This window comes from Bubalus bubalis, chromosome 7 (assembly GCF_019923935.1).
Source record: "Bubalus bubalis isolate 160015118507 breed Murrah chromosome 7, NDDB_SH_1, whole genome shotgun sequence".
Lineage (NCBI taxonomy): Eukaryota > Metazoa > Chordata > Mammalia > Artiodactyla > Bovidae > Bubalus > Bubalus bubalis.
The window spans coordinates 45,371,235-45,390,581 of record NC_059163.1 but is presented as its reverse complement, the minus strand read 5'-3'; the positions used below and the strand labels follow the sequence as shown (position 1 = coordinate 45,390,581).

The 19,347-nt window shown below is 42.3% G+C and overlaps 1 protein-coding gene across 3 annotated transcripts in view; it reads right to left on the bottom strand.

The window, feature by feature from the left end:
- Nucleotides 1-16,859, bottom strand: part of HOPX (HOP homeobox) — a 31,604-nt gene extending 14,745 nt beyond the window's left edge. The window contains exon 1 of one of the 3 annotated variants that reach the window (XM_006058359.3): nucleotides 16,422-16,859. The gene's annotated coding sequence lies outside the window, so the exon portion shown is untranslated. Of the gene's footprint in view, nucleotides 1-16,166; nucleotides 16,282-16,421 lie in introns of those variants that run through there. The other 2 variants (XM_006058357.4, XM_044945858.2) reach the window with 2 other exon arrangements.
- Nucleotides 16,860-19,347: the final 2,488 nt, after the last annotated feature.

Below are 19,347 nucleotides of genomic sequence, written 5' to 3'. Positions count from 1 at the left end.
GATATATATGTATAGCTGACTCACTTTGCTGTACAGTAGAAACTAACAACATTGTAAAGCAACAATACTCCAATAAAGATTAGTTTTAAAAAACTGCAAATGAAAAAAAAAAGAAAAGAAAAACTGTACTGCTACCAGGAGTGGATAGCATTTCCTTTTCTCTACATTCTCATCAACACTTGTCAAACTTTTTAATTTTTTTCCAAAATGGTTAGATTCTTTTTTTATCCATGAATAATATCTAAACCTTCTTAAAGCTGTTTGTGTTTCCATCCTGCTTAACTTGACGCTAAAAGTTTCCATACGTTTACTATTTAGTGTATAAAAAGAGTGTTTCCTGCTGGAGCCCAGAAGGAGATTTGAGGTATTTTTGGAGAGTTTAGACTGTCTTCAGGCTAGCTCGTTATTTCCACTGGTCACCAATAACAATACGAAAGATGGATGGAAAACTAATTACAGCAGACCTTTTGTCTGTATAATGCTAAAAATGTTTCTATCTTCCCTTCTACAGAGCTCCTAGGAGTCAGGACTTCACTCTGCACTTAAGAAATGCGTTAGCTGTATCAATTTATTGTTCCCTCACTCTTAAAGCAAATATCAAAGTCTCCAGATAAAAACGACAGAGATGGACTTAAAACAACTGAATAAGGAAGAAGAAAGGATGTAGGGATAGGCAGGAAGAATAAAAGAGATTATTTGGCTGTGGGCTTAAAATAGAATATAAACATGTGAGATCAACCAATGTGCTCAGTGTTCGAACTGCAATACCATAACCATGGGGGTACTGCCTTCCAGTTTAAAAGCGGGTTACTCTTAGTTCTTTCAGTTTTGCTCATGATCCTCTCTTAGAAATAGAATGGAATTGGTCCTGTTTTGTGGTCAGGAAAGGTTAACTAACTTATCTACAGCATCAGAGGAAGACTCAGAATTCCCCTTTTTATTCTGGCCCCAGCTGTAACATCAGCTCTTGATGTCATGAGCAAGATTGACACCTACTTCCAAAATGCAGTCTCCTTACACTCTTTTGATGTCACAGAAATTCTAAGATATGATTAAATCACCTGCTTGGATCTTTGAGCTCCAGTTTTGGTCATGGTCTTTCCCTTAGGTGAAGAACTGGAACTGGGGCAGCCAGGCCATTTCTGACTGACTGGTCTCTCCAGCCTCATTCCCTTAGTGGCTGCCACAGCCCAACCCTCTTGTAGAATTCCTCACCTCTCCTGGGAAAGCCCTAGTGTCTACTTGACACCAAGGCAACAGAGAGAATGAAATCACCCCCTTTCAAGTTTTGTTCTGACTCCACACTTTGAAGTACATTTTGGGGAAATGTTCAAGTTTGTCTGGTATGATCTGAACTCTTAACTTCTGATCCAGTGTAACAGCTATGGACACACTCGGAACCACCTGCCTGCTCACAACGACAAGCACGCTTTATTCTCCCAAATCATGCTGCTCTTGACTCCACGGGCAGGAAGGCTTAGGGCTTGAATTCATTCATTCCAACTGGTCACTAGCAATGCTACCACCGCAAGTACCTCTCACTTCTCAAAGTTTTGTTAGGCGAAGGTATCATCAGATTTAGTTTTCAGCGTTTCAGCCCTGCTCTGGGGTTGCGTATCTCTTAGGAGTTAAGCCAAGACTTAAAAATATGAAATGCTGCCTTGCTTTAAGTTCTGTATATCCTATGTCCACTTTTATATGTGTCCTGTGTATTTGCTAATCCGGCTTAGTCCTTTCCAGGTCCTCCTCTTTAGACTTGCTTTCCTCTTGCCTTAGAAGCTCCTCTATTTCAGGAAACCCAGCAGAATTAAAAGCAAACTGAAACTTGAGCCAATGTAGTTAAAAGGTCAAATAATTAGAAATCTTGAGCACTAATCGTTTGAAATATCACTTTGCTGAGCCTCCATTTCTTTCATGGAAAGAAGGGGTATAATAATACACACCTCAGTCTAGTTCACAGCTCTGTTGTAAAGTTCATATGATATTGTTTTAAGGAAAGTATTTTCTAAACTGTTAAGTGTTTGCTTATGGAAAATACTATTTTTTTAAGTAACTAATTTATTTGGCAGTGCCAGGTCTTCCTGTGACATGTGGGATTTTAGTTGCAGCATATGGGATCTAATTCCCTGACTAGGGATGGAACCCAGGCCCTCTGCTTTGGGAGTGCAGAGTCCTACCCACTGAACCACCAGAGAAATCCTTATGCATGTGTTCATGCTAAGTCATTCCAGTCGTGTCTGACTCTTTGCCACCCTATGGGCTCTAGCCCGCCAGGTTCCTCTGTCCATGGGATTTCCCAGGCAAGAATACTGGAGTGGGTTGTCATCCCCTCCTCCAGGGGATCTTCCCTGACCCAAGGATAGAACCCATGTCTCTTATGTCTCCTGCATTGGCAGGAGGGTTCTTCACCACTAGCCCTACCTAGGAAGCCCCAGTCTTTATACTATTGTTTTTTAAAAACCATAGTTCAGTAGGGCATCTTCTGGGTAACAAACTGGTAAGAATTGTAAGTTTCACTCTTTCTGAGTTTCAATCCCTTTTTTATCTTTCTGGAATGGTAATGCACAATGGTTGAAATCAGAACCTTTTTTTGAAAAAAAAAAAAAAAAATCAAATGCTGTATATATTGCTCCATCTTAAGAGATATTCCTAGATGGAACGTCTCAGTACTAACCAGATGAGGGTGGCAGGTTTTCTCATGAGCAGTTCTACACGTTGTATATTGATTTGAACTTAGCTGTTGATATTTTCCATAAAATATTAGTTTCTTTGCTCATTCCTCACCACCACTCCCTAACATACTTTCATCTACTAATGAGAAAGCATTACTAGGACAGAAGTTGAGTAGTGAGGAAGTTAATAAGCAGGAACAATTATTCTATGAATTGGTGAGTAGAGTTTTTGAGGCTCTCTTGGCCTATGAGAATAATGACCAAATTGAAGTCGTTTTGAAATAATTTGTTCATGGGCTTGTCTTCCCCAACAAATTATAGGCTTTCCTTGGTGTTTATGTCATCTCTTAGAGATTTCCATTTCTCCAGCATTCATTGGGTGTGTCTACCACTTAATAGGGGCTCATTGTGCGTCTTTTGAACTGAATGTAGCCGATGGCATCTGGCCTGACTTGATTTGGGACAAAAGTTAGGAAGACAGTGCTCTGTGTTTTCAACAATCAGGACCTGCCGTGTTCAAAACCAAAACATAACACTGGAAAAAATAACATTCTAGCCTCCTAATAAAGCCCTTTGGTTCTCACTGCCCCAAACAACACAGAGCTGATTCCTATTTTTGAATCAGATACAGAAACCTCACAACATATGTATTGAGTAATTATTATGTGTCAGGCACAGTCCTAAATGTCTTAGACATATTGACTCGTTTAAGTGTTAGAAGAACAATAACACTACGTGATAGACACTCTTATTGTCTCCACTTAATATATGTGTAAAATGATGGAAATTATACACTTTCCCCAAGGAGAGGTATATAACCTTCTCCAAGTCACAAATCAAGTGAGTGGCAGAGCAGGCATTAAAACCCAGAAAGTGTAATTTCTGCATCCATGTTTTTAACCATTACACTGCCTTTCCTCTGTGTACCAAGTAGCTAGGTAGATAGAAGCACCCTGATAGGTGGTTGATGGAAGGGGGGCAGTCAAGCTGAGTGGTGCTCCTGGGACAGGAGTGAGGCTGTGTCCCCTGTCTGCTCCAGCTTCCGTGGGGTGGGGCTGGTCTGAGAGCAGAGCTTCCTCCCTGTGACATTTCTCAACCCTGGTGACCAGACATGACACTGACCCAGCTAAATGGATTAGTTGTGATTTCAGTTAATACCAGCAGCACCACCAGTCAGGCTAGCATTTTTTCCCCCCACACATGCTCTTCTTTAATTGGTACAGATGTACTTGAAAGATGACATTATATGAATAATACAGTATACAAACGAGAAAGAGTTACAGCATCTGACAGAATGGGTCAGATGGGTTGGCTCCAACCAGATTAGCTGGATCTTAGGGAGTATTTCTGCTATTTTAACCCCTACATGTACACAGTTTCATTGACTTAATTAAGGAACTTCCTAAGACTATTGTTGGAACAAATCCTTCAGCAGTCCAGACCTTCTATAGCCATTTACAGAAAATAGCAAGATATTATGAAAAACTGTTGGAAGTGAATGACTTCCAGCAGTGAATTAATCATTAATTAACTTTGGACATAAAATTCTTTGCCTGAACACTGAGTTCTTTTCATTGATAGCCCAACTCATGTTCTAATCCAAAGATTTGTATGTGGAAACATAGGAAAACAGTGAAAATCAATAATAAAACCTTATACTCCTTTTGCGAAACAAGTGGAGCACTCAGTCTACTTCCTTAGAAATAAATGGGCAAATGAAAGAGGGCAATCCCATTTCCACAATCTTCTTAGAGGAGATCTCCATTTTGTAAGCAGGTTGCTTTTCAAAGGTTTATTTCTACTATTATTGTTATGAATTCAGAAATTTTTCTCTAGAAATAATACTGTAAACTATAGTATTATAGTTATAGTAAATAGAATCCCAGGCTAACCCACAAAAGGGAATGTAACTGAAATGCTATATAATTCATAACTGGAAAAGAATAGAAAATAATCCTGATAAATTATCCTAGTGAAATTTAATAAGAAATCATTTCTTTATTTTGAAAGCAATGCTTAAGAAAAAGGAGTGTTGATTAAAATTTGACTTGAGAGAGATGAGGTTTTGGTGCAGATATGAAAGGGGTTTGGCAGGGAAAGTTTTGAGAATATTAGAAGCTTATTAGAGGCACAACTTTGATGCCTGTGAAGTATGCAGAATAGTTCCTGACACTTCGTTGGGTGTGTAGTTAAGGCTTATGATCAAATGCATGTTGATTGAACTTTATTTTCAAAAATCACGGCTTCTCTTTGTCTTGATGAAGGCATAGTAATTAGAGCCGCATTTTGCCTGTGTGTCCTAGAGGAACTAAGGAGGGGGAAAGAGGAAGGAGAAGAAAAGGGGAATGTTGAGAAGGACTGATGTGAAAAGCAGGTCATCTGAGATACGATTAACGATGTGAATGGTAAAGAAAAAGCCAGAGGTTACTTTGCATGGTCCTCTTCTCCTCATCCTTTTAGCCAGTCCCTAAGTGGCGCTGCCAGGCAAGAACAGTTTAGTTGCTGGCCAGAGCTCTTTGTAGGTGGGAAGGGAAAGAGAAGCAGAAATAAAGTTCTCTCAAAAGAGGGAATGTTAGTATTTCTTTAACAGATGAATTATATGTAGGGGATACATGTTAAATCCTCATTAATGAGTGAAAATACTAAACTGGTATGGAATAATGGAAGGATCACTGAGCAAGAAGTCAGAGCTGATTTCAACTTTAACGCCTCTATTTAATAGTTACATTATCTTGGCTGAGGTTTGGTTTTTTTGGTTTGGGGATTTTTTTTTTTTTTAACTTATTTGAAATCTAGTTCTCTTCCCTTCTTGCCTATTTACTCTGGTTGTGATCCAGTGAAATTACTGAATATTATGTTCATGAAACAACTTAGAAAGCTGTAAAATAACATACACATTTCCAAGAGTGTTATGATTATTTCTTCAGCCAGAAAAAGTGAAGTTATTGGGTCAGATGACCTCTGAGATCGTTTCTCTTTTTAAATTCTGATGATGAGAATGGCCTGAGTTTTGAATTTTCATGTTATTCTTCATCAGCAGTTTAATGATGTCATGGACCTGAGAAAGGGGAGTACAGTGTCCCCCTAGAGCATGTCCATGATCTACTCAGCACTTTGTACCTAGTTTCTACTTCAGAGGACAACTGAGGGACCCAAGAAACATTTTGAGCCACAGTGCTTTCTTAATATTCAGTCTATCTGTTAAATTAACATGGCCATATAATTTGTCATCACTTGAGTGGTGACATTTAAGTGTAAAAGGGATACTTGAATAATTACACCAGAACAGCAGGCATATATGAAAAATGTCCAGGCAAACCTGGATGTCTAGTCCCCTCAGTACATGTAAAATGTTAAATTTCTCACTTTGGTGTGGGATAGTAAAAATTCTCCTTTGAATTTAGGAATCTGAGCTACTGTTATGTATTAGCAAGATGCAGGCCTTATTAGGATCTTGAGGACAGACTACATATACCTACCCAAAGTATTGAATAGGAGGCTGCTTTTTGCTATCAAGAAAGCATACTGTTGCAGCTCTATGGTTAAAAGGTAAGAGGATACACTATAGCTTCAAATTTCCTAACTTTCATTTTTATTTCAGTTTAAATACACAGAATAGAATTTATCTCACAGGGTGAATAATGCTTGGGCTTCGGCCTGCTTTGGGTATTGTTAGCAGAGTTGTACTAGAGCTTAGTAAGTGTGAATACCTATTACACATCAAACAGAGATTGGTCCTATGATCAAACATAAATAAAATGAAAATGGCTTGTACTAGAGATTTCCATGATACAGAGCCAAGCCTTTTCAAACCAGATAAAACAGGAGGCATGAGACTTGTGAAGAAAACAAAATCATCAAGCTTTCTGTTTGAAAAATGTCTGATGCTCTAACACACGAAGAAATTAGACTTCTGTTATGGTATTTCTAAAGAAAACCATTAAACATAAAGACAAATTTGCACTACTAAACTTAGAATCAAGAAACAAAAGATCAACTTTCTGAAGTTTGTGGAGAAGAAAAATGGCACAAATAAGTCAAAAGGGCAGATTAACATTCTTTTTATGTTTTAGAGTATATTTTTAATATTAGTTTTTGTGTCACCCATTAAGCTTCCTAATTATGTTTTATCTAGAACATTAATTATATTAAGTCAGTATTGAGGGGCATGTGTTGGTTGCATAGAAAAGGAAGGATGCTCAAAAACTTGAAAGTTGGGACTTCCTGGTGGTCCAGTGGTTACGACTCTGCCCTCCCAATGCAAGGGGTCTGGGTTCCATCCCTGGTCAGAGAACTAGATTCCCCATGCTGCAACTATGATCCCTCATAAGACCTAGCACAGCCAAATAAAAATAAACTTGAAGTTCTGATGATGGAAATCAGTCTGGTATTTTAAAAATTTGGTCCCTCTAAACCATGCATAGATAATTCAGAATAAAGTAGAACTGTCATATTTCTCTGTGGTCATTCTGTCACTTTAGAATGTTAAAAAATTAGTTTCTGTCTGAAAATATTCTCACTCCTGTGCCTGACTCTGAAGAGGGCTGTTCATTTGTAATTCTGGAGACATGTCATCATGATTTATTAATTTTCAAAATGTATGCTGGGTTATATAGTGTGTTTGCCTGAGTCCTAATTACCTAGTAAGGAACAGTAGTTGGGCACCTTCATGGGACTACACATGCATGATCAGTAGATGTTCAGGCTGCTGGCTCATAGGCTGTTGAAACCTGCCCAGTGCAAGCAGGCGAAACTTCCTCCGGTTGTTTGTGCATTTGCTGGAAAGGTTCTTTGATAGAATGGAATTATCTCTTTGCACAAATACACTTGAATCAATTATTATTTTTTATGGTCCAACTACCATTCTTATTTTATGACTGTACTTTAAGTAATGGATAAAATGACACACACCTGGTTTCTTTGTAGAGCTCCAAATTATGCCAAAGTCCAACCATGCATGCTGCTTGTTGCCATGATACTCAGTTATATGGGCCTTATTTTTCCCCCATTGAGTGGTTTTTATGAACAGGTGTTCAGCTAATGGGATAAACAGAGGGCGTGCAGCTCTAGCCTAACCATTAACATCACAAAATAATTGGAAAGGACAGATATACCAGAAAGCTAGCTCTGAACCTACAGTAGATCTTTTCTCTGAGCATCAGATATAATTTTGCAGAAAGAGCCTGGATGGAGCATCAGAAGACCTGCATGCTCTTTCCAACAGTAGCACTTAAGTCTCCAGGTGACTTTGGACAACTCACTTAATTGTTTTGAACCTCCATTTCTTCGTCTATAATTGAAGCTATAATCCTACTCCACCTGTCTCACAGGGTTGTTGTAGGATTCAGTGAGACAGATTAAGTTTATGAATATCACTATAAATTATAAACATGGTATAGATATAAGATACCACTGTGAAGGTTCTAATCCAGCTTTCAGTGGTTCAGGATACAACGTTGGGCAACTGATAACACCAGCTTTTGCGATCATTAATATAGCAAAACACCATAAAAACTTCACTCTGCTTTATTCCTAATAAGATTTCTTAAAATATTTCATTTGCTTTGTCCAGTAATCAGTCAGCAATACAAAGAAATGAAATGCTTCTAAAACTGCCAACTCAAGTTTAAGAAAATAACATTTTGAGAAGGAGTGATTGCTGAAGATCACGCTCTTTAAGTTCTAGAAAATTATTTCAATCAGTTTTTAAAGTCTTATAAAAGAAACTTAGTGAAGCTTCTAAATGTTTGAAATACTAGACTACTGCTGCTGCTAAGTCGCTTTAGTCGTGTCCAACTCTGTGCAACCCCATAGATGGCAGCCCACCAGGCTCCTCCGTCCCTGGGATTCTCCAGGCAAGAATACTGGAGTCAGTTGCCATTTCCTTTTCCAATGCATGCATGCATGCCAAGTCACTTCAGTCGTGTCCGACTCTGTGCGACCCCATGGACAGCAGCCCACCAGGCTCCTCCATCCACAGGAGTCTCCAGGCAAGAATACTGGAATGGGTTGCCATTTCCTTCTCCGTGAAATATAGACTAGAAGTTACAATATCAGGCATCTCCATTTTGTATGGGCAACTCAATATTCCATATTGCTTAGAGAAAACACAGGCCATCTAGCCCACTCCACTCCAATCCCCTGTCTTCCACCAACCAGATCTAAACGGTGCTTGACTATACCTGTGAGGGTATTCATTATAGCGACGTTTGTGAGAATTGTAGGCAGAAGAACTGTCTAAAACTAGAGGATTAGATAAACCAATGGATCAAGTAGCAGACTATTAAAATGGAGTTAGAAATAATGCATTGGAAATATTGGAAATATAATTGGCAACATAGGTAGACCATAAAAATGTGGTGTTGAGTTAAAAGAGAGAGCAAGAAAGAGGGAGACTGGGAGAGCAAAAGAAATAGAATAAGATATAAAACCTAAGAGTCTTGTGTGTACTATGAATTAAGGAATATGTTAATTCAACATGAGCCTAAAGACAAAACAAAAAAGACTTTGAAGATGAAAATATTGTTGGACTGCCCCATCTTTCAGAGCTTGCCTGTATAATTCTTTCCAATGTATTTGCTGCATAATGAGAGACTATATTACAGCTTACCTCATACTCTTCATGTGCAGACTACCTGGGCTGGCTTTTTACCCCAAAGGGCAAGGTGAATAGCTGGTCACTGACCTCCAGGTCCACATACTCCATGCTTTTCAGTGCCATCATCAAATGACTCTCTAGCCCTCTCTCACCCAGTTTAAACAGCATAGGGTCCTTTTGCCACTCCTTGTAGACTTGTTTCTTTTGAGCTAGTTTGAAAGACTCTCTTTCCTTTTAAACTGTGGAACCCTGAACTGGGTACCAGGCTAATGAAGGCAGGAGAAGACCTCCCTCTTTCTTCACACATGCTTCATAAACCTCAGTTCTAGTCATCTCCAAAGGATGCTACTCTACTATTCACAAAGAGCGTGAAGAACATATAATAAAGTGATAGACACTTCCAGGCATAAATTATTGAATTAAAGATTTTTTAAAAACATATTTCACTCCTGGACCAGTAGACTAGAAATCTGGAAAGGAGGGAGGGAATATAAGCACTAGGGAAAATCGTTTATGTACAATTCCTCAGGGAGCAAGCACACAGGAAGGAAACGAAAATACATCAACAAAAACTAGACTGTCTAAACAGATCTGTCATGGCCTTAAGAATTACAGGAAGCTTCCTTCGTGATCCATCTAGATGTAATAGCTGGAATGAGCGCCATTAGTTTCCTGCCCAGTGTACACAAAGAGATTAGAGTGGATCAGTGTCTGCCTTACGTTGTATGTGACTTTGTTTTTGTTTTAACATATAAAGATAGAATAGTTCATTCATGAATGATCCGACTTGATTTTTATGTTTGATCACTTTTTATCAAAACCACCAGAAGTAAATCATGAGAAATTATACGAGGATGGGTAAAAGTAATATGCGTGCTAAGTCTCTTCAGTTGTGTCCGACTCTTTGCAACCTTGTGGACTGTAGCCTTCCAGGCTCCTCTGTCCATGGGATTCTCCAGGCAAGAATACTGGAGAGGGTTGCCATGCCCTTCTCCAGGGGATCTTCCCAACCCAGGGACCGAAACTGAGTCTCTTAAGTCTCCCGTATTGGCAGGTGGGTTCTTACTACTAGTGCCACCTGAAAAGCTTAACTTCTCTACTTTCAAAAGAGCTTCTATCATGTTCTAAACATGGCCGTGCGCGAACAAGAGCCTAAAGCAAATATCAGAGTAACTTGACCTTGTGATTTGTTGATCACAAGTTTCCTTGAACCCCTAGCATTCATTTTGAACTTCTTTTTGGTGCGCCAATATAAATAAATCAGCTCTCCGGCCGGGCAGGATGGATACAATGCTTCCCACAGGGAACCTGAGTCACTGGGGAGTGAGTGACTTGGCAGAGAGGCCAGAATGAGGAGTGGGGAGGCCTGGGTTCACAGTCAGCTCAGCCTCCAACTAACCCAAGATACAGGGCAACTCACCCTACTCTCTTGTACCTTCATATACTGTAGTCACAGATGACCAGATAGTATATTGCTCAAGGTCAGGTATTTTTTAGAATGAAAGGAGGCACTAGCAGTAATCCACTGGAACAACTGATGTTTTAGGCTTTCCCCTCCCGCTTAAAATTCCATAATAGCTGAAGTGGAGCTGAAAATATAACAGGTTCCTGACCCCAGACTCCTGCTCTGCTTCCCAGGCTAGGCTGTCTGCCCTGTGAGGACCTGTCTACCTTGGAGATCTGTGGAGGAGTGTTTACTGTATCACCTAAAGATCAAGGCACTTCCCCAGTCATTAAAAAGGACAGCCTGATCTGCACCTGCTTGGTCAGGCACTCATACGACCCAGACCCTGCCTGTGCTCAGAATCAACAGCACTGGAACCCTAAAGCCACATCAAAGTCACTGGCAGGCAGGGGAGGCTAAGGGAGCCGGGCCAGGAAGAGGGCAGATGCAGGCAACCACTGTGTGGGGACAGGCCCTTTCCTTTGCAGCCTCAAGCCTGTTCTCCACTGGCCCAAGGCCTGTGGACAGGACAGGTGTGGTCCAGGGGCCACCTTGGGATCCTCAGTTGTTGGGGGGTGCGGCACCACATGGAATTCAGGATCTTAGTTCCTGACCAGTAATTGAATCTGTGCCCCCTGCATGGAAGCACGGAGTCCCTCCTCAGGTGTTGGTTTTTAATAGGCAAGTTGCTGCTGCTGCTAATTCGCTTCAGTCGTGTCCGACTCTGTGTGACCCCATAGACAGCAGCCCACCAGGCTCCCCCATCCCTGGGATTCTCCAGGCAAGAACACAGGTTAGTACTTCATAAATCACTTCAGGCCACAGGCCACCCCTCTAACAATTTCATCATTGCATAGCCCTGTTCACCTGGCTTTTTCAATTTGGAGGAAACCATCAACAAAATCCAAAAACTGATCTGGGTGACAGATCATGACACAGCCTTAAAATATATATGTATATTCAAGAAAAGTAAGCCATTCCACACAGAGAGAATTTAGAAACAAAGATGAAGGGGAAATATTCAGACATGTCACACCAAGAAGGTAGAAATTCTGTCACTGTTTTACAACCCTATTTCATCAGTGGTGCAAACCTGTCACTTATTTTTAAAAAAAAATTTTTTTTTTTTGGTGAAACTGAATGGTAAGAAGAAGAAACATTTGGCTTCATCTGCAGCATTAAACCAAATTTGAGGGTGCTACCCTGGTGGCAACAGTCTAATCCTTTACCCCAGAGCTTGGGTCTTCTGTCTCCTGGTCCCCAGGGGCCCAGGACAATGCTCACCTTTCCCCTCCTCGCTCACGGCTGCTCTCACCAGTCAGGACTCTGTGCCGTGTGGCTCCTGTATCTGGCAGACTCTGCTTCCCTGGAGTGAGGTTCAGAACACCCCGATCATACCCCTCTTCAGAGGCTGGCCCTACCTAGTATAGCTGCCACTTGCCAACAAGAGCTGCAGCAATCTGAGCTTTCCAAACGGAAGAAAGTCTGTCAGAGTCACAGGAACTAAGGGGACACCTTGCCCCAGGCTGCAGGACTGGGCCCCCAAGGGAGGAGGCCCCTTGTCGCTAAGCCTGGGCAAGTTGCTCTGCCAGTGCCAGCCTTCTGCCCTGAGAAGGAAGCAGGTAATATCTATAGAGCCCTGGAAGCAGAATTTATTGACTTCTTAATCCCTACTGTGGGGGAAGGCAATGGCACCCCACTCCAGTGCTCTTGCCTGGAAAATCCCATGGACGGAGGAGCCTGGTAGGCTCCTGTCCACGGGGTCGCTAAGAGTTGGGCATGACTGAATGAGTTCACTTTCACTTTTCACTTTCATGCATTGGAGAAGGAAATGGCAACCCACTCCAGTGTTTTTGCCTGGAGAATCCCAGGGACAGAGGAGGCTGGTGGGCTGCCGTCTATGGGGTCGCACAGAGTTGGACACGACTGAAGTGACTTAGCAGCAGCAGCAGCAATCCCTACTGTAGTGACCTGACGGTGACTTTCCATTTCTCAGAAAGATAAATGAAAGGCAGCCATCTCTGAGGAGGATGAATGCATTTAACAAAGAATAGACTCATTCATAAAAAGAAATCTCTTAGGGCCCACAATGTGTAGGAAGGTCCATATGGGAAGTGACTGCAGGACTTCTATTGAAAACTCCCAATTTTGGTATAATTTCCCCCAGCAAGTTGCCTGGGATTCTGAGTAATAGGGATATGGTGACGGTGATGGTTTAGTCGCCAAGTTATGTCCAACTCTTTTGCAACCCCATGGACTATAGCCCGGCAGGCTCCTCTGTCCATGGGATTTCCCAGGCAAGAATACTGGAGTGGGTTGCCATTCCCTTCTCCAGGGGATCTTCCTAACCCAGGGATTGAACCCAGGTCTACTGCACAGCACATTTTGCCTAAAACTTTGATTCTGCTGATTACTCTCAATGGTAATTATATTGAAAGAACTCCCAGATGTGTTATCTTGCTGGAACCTATGTAATATACCAGGGAGGGACATAACTCATTAAACAATCATTGTCTATTAACATTATTACTTTAATTAGTTTTCCAGAACTGGGTAAGCAAAGCCCTAAGGGGATGAGACCCTAGAAATTATTGGACTTGGAGGAGAAATGGAAGAAACCACCTGAAACATGGCAGGTGGCCCCGGCAGAGCAGGTGAGGCTCTGTGGCCCCAAAGGCAGACTCACACCTGCCCCTGCATGGACACAGGTGCCAAGGTGAGGGCCCCAAAGGAAGAACAGAAATCACAAACTCCACTCCGCTCATGTTTCTGCCCGAGCTGCCCTGGGAATCATGATGAAAAGACCCGTGGTGCCAAACAGACTCATCCCAATGCTGAGAACCCGGGCTAGCTCCTGAAAGACCGACTTGGCTGTCCCCCAGAGCAGAGCGCCTGATGCATCCGCCCTGATTCTTTTCAATAATTATAATCCCCTGGCTTAGATTAGATATTATGTAGGAAACAAAAGGAAGCTTTAGTTTTGAAACATCCCTTCTCACACGTTAGCACAATCCTTAAATAATGCACCTTTGAGGCTCTGACTAATTCGTCACGCCTGGCACTGGGAATATGTCTGGGTTCCAAGAATTTGCTGGAAATGTGCCGGATATCCTTCCTTAGCTAGAGTTGGAAGTGTGGTGCTGAAGACCCAGAAGCAGTGGTCTTGGGAGTCCCTCATCCTCTGAGGTCCTATCACTATCCAATTGGGTCCCTGGCACACGATGGTCGAGGGGTTGGGGGTTCATGTGGCCGAGGGCAGGCCCTGCCCTGTCCATGGATCTCGTGAGTGGTTTGGGTTTCACTGGTTCCCATCCCCAGCTGCACATTAGAATCCCCTGCAGAGCTTTAAACAGTATTACTGGAACCACCCATTCCTGGGTTCTGATTTAATAGGTTGGGGCAGGGCTCAATCCCAGGTATTTTTCTCCAGGTGCACAACCACTGCCTGAGATGATCTCTGGGACCCTTCCAGGTCTATAAAAGTCCACAATCTTGATGGTTTGGGCCTTCACTTTATTTACTGAGTTAATTTTTCCCCCAAATACTCGTTTTTCATTTTCATTATGTTGCATAGGCAGATTATTAGAAATGCTTTTAGTTATCTAAAAAAAGGTGAATTGTTAAATTATTGCTTGTTGAGTATAACTGGCTTCTAACACTGCACGTTTAAAGTGTGCAATCTGATCAGTTTTCACAAGTGAGAAATGGTTGCCTAATCATGATAGTGAACACACGCATCATCCCCAAACCCTCCTAATCTGCGTAACTGTCTTTCCAGCTCCCCTGTCTCAGGTAGCCACTGAGCTGCTTGCTGTTCCTATAGAGTAGTTTGCATATTTTATCATTTTGTGCCATGCAGTCTGTACTATTTTTTGCTTGGCTTCTTATATCCTTGTATTTGAGATTTCAAACTCTTTAAGAACAGAAGCCACCTTATATTTCTTTTTTCTTCCTCTCGGCCTCCAACTAACCTTTGCTCAGAGAAGCCCCTTAATCATTATTTGCTCGATGGAAATCAGACCTTTATGACCTTACAACTGAGCTTCGGTTTGGTGGCAAGAAGTGCCTGCTGTGTTAATGATCTTGACTCCCCACTACCTCTCTGTAGGTTCCTAGTCAGCAGCTTCAGCTCAGTTAAAAAATTATGCACTTTCTTAAATCAGAGTCTTTATTTAGGGTCATGGATTGCTGCTGCTGCTGCTAAGTCACTTCAGTCGTGTCCAACTCTGTGTGACCCCAGAGACGGAAGCCCACCAGGCTTCCCCATCCCTGGGATTCTCCAGGCAAGAACACTGGAGTGGGTTGCCATTTCCTTCTCCAATGCATGAAAGTGGAAAGTGAAAGTGAAGTCGCTCAGTCGTGTCCGACTCGTCGCGACCCCATGGACTGCAGCCTACCAGGCTACTCTGTCCATGGATTTTCCAGGCAAGAGTACTGGAGTGGGGTGCCATTGCCTTCTCCGCATGGACTGCTAGGGATCCAGAAAATGAGCATCCAGATGAGTACTGGGGGCAGAGGGCAGGGGAACTACATGGAAAGAGCTCTTGGATTTCCCCAGATTCTTCATCACCAGACTCTTGATCCAAAAGGAGGAACTATGGAATTCCAGGTTTGATCCCTGAGTTGGGAAGATCCCCTGGAGAAGGGAATGGCAACCCACTACAGTATTCTTGCCTGGAGAATTCCATAGACAGAGGAGTCTGGTGGGCTACAGTCCATGGGGTCGCACAGAGTTGGACACAACTGAGCTACTAACACACACACATGGAATTCACATCATGTTTCATTCCTTATTCTAGTCCTATGCATTTATGAATATGATGTCTAATTATATACCCCCTACTATCTGCTCCCCCTACTTTTTCCTTCCCTAATCCCCAGTACCTGTATTTTGTTTTCTGGACTCTGGGTATTCTTAATCCTACTGAACTAAATACACTCCAGGGCCCTGTTGACTGTCAATGCTACCTCATGGGAATTTTTTGCATTCCTCTTCTAAGATCTTCTCACCTAAGCTTTGTGGTATGTTGTGCCTTTTAATTCTTATTCCACTTTACTTAACAATCTGCCTAGATACCTGGTGCTCAAATATCACAAAGTTACATTTCTGCAAAGCCCCAGAGCCTATTTATTTTCATCTTAAACAAGATCAATGTTTTCATTGTTATAACTGATAAGGATTATGAGAACCAGAAGTAACAACAAATAGCATTGCAGACTCTCAGCGGAGCCACCTCTAATCAACCCAGAGACACCTCCCCTTTTGGAAATTTTGACTCCTTTTGGGTCAAAAAATATTTTTAAATGATACTACATCTGATTTTAGACTAAGGTGTAGAATAGCAACATCGACTTCTAAAGGATAGAAATTCATATGCACTGAGCACAGTCCTACAAGCGCTGCTTTCACTATGCCTTTCAGAAATAGGAGAGAAAAAGAAAAACATCTCACCTGCTAGTCAAAAGGTCAGCACAGACTCCCCCTGGCTCCAAATTCCCCTCCACCCCCAGGCAGGGTTGCCAACGTCTGATGCCTCACACCCCTCAGCATTCTCTGGCTCCCTGCTTGGGGCCAGCTCTTTAATTCTCCCTTTTGTCTCTACCTTTTCCCATCAGAATAGCAAACAGGGTCACGACAGCATTTCAGTCCTGTCTCTGCACAAGTTCATTCCTCTGCCCAAAAGGCAAACCTCTGAAAGTTACTTACGTGGAAGCGGCAAAGGCAAGCCCTGGATTTGGATGCTGAGTTAGCTGATGCCAGCCTGCTTAAATAGCTGGGTTGGCTGACGCAGGCTGTGGATAGCACGTTTATTTACGCCTGTGAGTGCACGCTCAAGCAGGGACCTGAAAAACCTGCAGCGTGGGCAGGAGGAGAACAGCCGAGCATTCCATCTCTCCTGGTAATTCAGGTTTGGTATTCAGGCGGTGACTTCTGAGAGTCTCGTGGAACTTTCTTGGCACTGCCTTCTTATCTCTGATCTCTTTCTTGGCAAAGGAGAACTCTTCACCAAGATCGGATGAGAGAGGTGCAGCTGAGAGAAAAAGGAAGAAATGCAGGACCCTGGACCCTTGGGCTGAACTCCTTATTTTGAATGGACTTCCAGTTAAATGTTGCCTCATTTCAAAGCATAGGCTTGAGGTTGATTTTGCAGCTCCGTGGACAGGATGACAAACTAAAAGCCTGGGCAATAGCCCAATCAATGAAAAGTTGTTTTTTTTTTCTTCAGGCACAGAATGTACAAATAAGTTATAAGGGAGGATCAGGCAAGGATGATACAATGTGAGGTCTCCTTTGAAAGAGATTTTAATTTCTTTCCCTCTGCATCTAGACTGTCCTCCCAGTTGTCCCTCCTCTCCCTTTGTTAATGAAATTCCTAGCTGAGAGTTGCAGGATTCCCCATGAGAGCTCAAATAAGTAACCAGTGTGTGAGCAAGGCTGTGGGAAGATGCACTCTCAGGGTGCATGTTCAGTGGTTTGTGTGGCCATCAGAGGAAAGCTTCCTAAGGGTGAGGGTATGTGTGTGGGTGTGGGGACCCAGGTAGTCAGTGTTTATCTGGATTTTACAGCTAGATACAGGAGTTAATAGTCAACTGCATGACACTAAACACATTAAGTGGGTTTGATTTTAAGAGGATGAAGGGAGACAGGGTTTGGTGAGATCATTTATGAGAGCATCTGTGTATATTTGCTGGTACGTAGCCCATACTGGTAAGTACCATCCAGATAAACACAACCTATATTTTTCACTTCACTGGAGAAAGAAAAGGCCCACTTGATTCTCTTGGGAACAGCGGCTGTAGGTGAAAGAAGAGCAGCAATCATTCAGAATATTTCTTTCTCTCTTGGAAAAGGGGATAATGGTCATAAAACATGTGTGGGAGAAAAGCGGAGACAGGGAGCCTAGCCCACCCCATCCCTGGTTACCAGAGGAATTCTTTTGTTTCTCCTAATTCATTGCCTAACTTCTGACTGTTCTGTGGCCAAATCTGGATTCTCACCTCCCAGGTTTCTTGAATACAGGGTCTATGTCTTGTTCATCTTTTGACACCCACAGTGCCTGGCACAAATTCTTGTGACAATGAATATGATCATCGTCATCATCTAGGATCTAGAGAAACTGACTACGTGCCAGCACCTGGGCAAAATGGTTTATAGAGAGTTTGCTTGCTTATTTAATCCTCACAATTCTATGAGTTAGTTTTTTTAATATCATCATTTCACAGATAAGGGAACTGATACTCAGAAAAAATTAAATGACTTTCCCAAGGTCACAGCAAGTGGTAGAGGTAGAATTTGAATCCCTACCTCTGGTTCCAGCGTCTGATGATACTCAGGATTGATTTGAAGCAATATTTTGAAAGTTGCCTAAGAATGTTTTCGCCTATTCTTATTTGTTTACTTGTTTATCATTAGTCTCCCAGAATGTGATTTCCTTGACTTAATGACCTTGCCTACTTGTCCAATCCTGTAAACCCAGCACCCAGCACAGTGTACGGAACAAAGCAGGTGCTTGCTCAATAAATATATGCTACTTGTTCAGTTTCTAAATTCCTTTGAAGGCTGTGCATCCCAAGAGATAGAGTCTGACATCAGCAGAGTCTTATCTTGCTCCAGACGCATTTTTTTCGCTCTTGTATAATGCACTGGTTACAAGCTGTTTCTCGTTATCCAGTGTATCATGGGGATGAAACTAAAAGTGGCTGAAACCATAGAGCAGTTTTACATCAATTAAGAACGCTGCAGGTATGTGGTTTCAGTTTGTCCAGTGGTGCAATGAGGTCCTCAAGACCCAGACTTTTTCTATTTTTCATCTGTAGCCTTCAGAGTGGCGGTGTTACCACCTCTCATGGTGGCCAGGTTGCTGCAGTAGTTTGGCACATTTCATCCTTAGGAAGCTGAAGCTCTACTACTTTAGCCACCTGACGTGAAGAGCTGCCTCACTGGAAAAGACCCTGATGCTGAGAAAGACTGAGGGCAGGAGGATAAGGGGGAAACAGAGGATGAGATGGTTGGATAGCATCACTGACTTAATGGACATGAGTTTGAGCAAACTCTGGAAGATCTGAAGGACAGGGAAGCCTGGCGTGCTGCAATCCATGGGGTTGCAAAGAGTCTGATATGACTTAGCAACTAAACAACAACAAGACAGGTAGGATGTGATGTGGGCTTTCTCCTTAGTATCTCTCTTTGTCAGAGAGAAAAATCTATCCAGAAACCATTAGCAAATTTCCAGTTATGTCTTCTTGCTGAGAAGTCGATCACATGAATACCACATTGGCTAAATCCATCATCTGCAGGGAGGAAATGAATCACACTGATCAAAATTTATCTCATGAACCCAGAGGAAAGGTTCCATATTCCTCAGACAAGTTTCCCTGTTATCTAAACAAAATCAGGGTCCAGTGAATAGAGAGGTAGTACAGAAGTGCTACCAACAGTTCTGTCTATCTCAGAGGTCCTTTGAAGTATGACAACCTCAACGGCTTTAGTGCTTAGGAACCATCCAGGACTCAAAAATTGGATTTTCAATTTGTGTGCGTGTGTTTTAAGTGGGGGCTTCCCAGGTGATGCTAGTGGTAAAGAACCCGCCTGCCAATGCAGGAGACATAAGAGATGCAGGTTCCATCCCTGG